Raw genomic sequence first — 2,118 nt, 5'->3', positions numbered from 1 at the left:
AAAAAAAAATGTGAACACAAAGAACAAAAGCAATCATTGAAGGCCAATATTTCATCAAATGCATTTGCACTGAACATAATACTTAGTGGCTAACTGCATCACTAACGCTATGAAACCCTTTACTATTGGTGAACAGTTGATCCTGCCTAATACTAAGGACACTTGTTAGGAACTTTTAGAAGAGGCTACAATTCAAAAAGTGGTAAATATTCCTCTTCCAATTATCACCATAACTGACAAACTAATGAAATAGTGGAGGGTATTAAGGCATACATGTTAGAGAGGATTACTGAGTCACCATGGTACAAATCCAGGGGTTAACTGAACCTGGGACTCTGAGCATCCATGGGTTGGCTACATCTCAGGGTTCCTAGTGTTAAACTCTTACAGTGACCATGTGAGGGACAAGCACAGGAGATGTTCATGGTCAGGAGAACCCAAAGTGCTATAAGCTAATAATTAGGCCCTAATCCTATGGTTGGGGCTGGGTTCAGCCTGCATTTCCATTGATTTGACAGTCTCAGAATTGCTAGACCACCCTAATCTTACTGTTGGTTTGTGGTGATTATCCAGCATGGTTCTGGGCTCTGGCTGTCTCCTTTGTCTACCAGAGAGAACAGAATCATGTCTTCAATTGGACATTGCCACAAAGCTGCAGACCCCAGAAGACAACCACAGGCTTGGATTCACAGAGAAATGTCTTTCAGCGGGGTGGAAGTGGGGGGCTGTATTTTTCTTTTTCAAATTCTTTTGTTTGTTATTTGTTTAAGTTTTGGGGTTTTTATGAGTCAGAACATTGTTTATAGGGTTTTTTTATTTTCTTACATTTTTGGTGTTTTTTCTTCCCTTGTCTTCTGTATTCTGCACCAATTTTCTCAGGCTTCAGTAATCTTCCTTTGTCCTTAAGCCTTGTTTACAATCTCTTTCTCTTCTTTTCTTTTTTAATTTTTGCCAAACCTTTCTTTTAAATTTTCTCCCATTAATTACCTATTTTTACTCCATAATTTCCTTCTTTTTCTCCCTCTTTCTCTTTTATCTTCCATTTTTTTTTGCCAGTTTTCATTCCACCTTTACCTACTTCTATATCCATCTCTCTACTCATCAATAATAACCTCTGCACCTTCTCTCCTTGAATCATACAGTTATGTTTCATAATTTCCCTTTGGCATTCCCCCATTACCAAGACCTAAATCTTTAATAATATACACCATAAAGATTTGCTAATCTTTTGATAGTTAACTCTATAAAATTACTGTTGAATTCTTTCCTAGCATTAGCAGAGATATAGCTGTTGTACTTATTCAGTACACATTAGATGTAAGTCTACACATTAGAGGTAAGTCTATACCTCGTTGCCTTAATGTTTATATCATCATTAATGATTTCTTCTATAGGATTAAGTATGGTACATAACTGGTCCTTATGGTATATATCTGACTTTTTCTGAGCAATACTACTGTCACTGTTTCACTTGATCTCAACAGGGTCAAATAATTGTCACTATTTCTCTGTAAGCCAACACTCAGAATGTTTTTATACATTAACAATATCACAGTACATTCCTAGAGAACTTGGTTGCTGGGCTAACTATGGTGCATCCTCCTCTCCCAAAACAGCAATGTGGTTAAATAATGGATCTGTGACAAAGATTCACACTTAGCTACACCCAAAGTACATCACTCAAAAGCAACTAAGGAAATCTTTATACTAGCAACAAAGTCTTTAGATTATAAAAACCAACAAAACTCAACATAAAACAAAGCAAAAAATAAATGAACAAAAACAATAGAAACATGTAAGAAAAAAAAAGGTAACAAAATGCCTCCCCAAACTCCCAAGCCCCCTGAAGCTAATCCATAGGGCACCAAGAGGTAGAAGAGTCTAAGCCATACACCTGAATTGCTTGACAGAATAACAAAGGAGATTAGAAAACACTTCAAAGAGATACTCCATGGGATTAGAGAAAATATAACTAAATGTATGACAGCAATAACAAAAAAATAATGGGAGCTCTTGGAAGACACTAACAGAAAGTTAGATGAGCTACACAAAATGATACAAAACATGAATGACCAGTTTACCAAAGAATTAGAGTCCATGAAAATATTTTAATTAAAA

General features: G+C 35.9%; 1 long non-coding RNA gene across 1 annotated transcript in view; it reads right to left on the bottom strand.

Moving 5' to 3' along the window:
• LOC111814119 overlaps positions 1–2,118 on the bottom strand; it is a 23,274-nt gene that overhangs the window by 3,553 nt on the left and 17,603 nt on the right. The window lies entirely within an intron of this gene.

This window comes from Octodon degus, unplaced genomic scaffold (genome assembly GCF_000260255.1).
Source record: "Octodon degus isolate 3935 unplaced genomic scaffold, OctDeg1.0 scaffold00272, whole genome shotgun sequence".
Lineage (NCBI taxonomy): Eukaryota > Metazoa > Chordata > Mammalia > Rodentia > Octodontidae > Octodon > Octodon degus.
The sequence above is the reverse complement of the archived record's forward strand: the minus strand, read 5'-3'. Positions and strand labels throughout refer to the sequence as shown.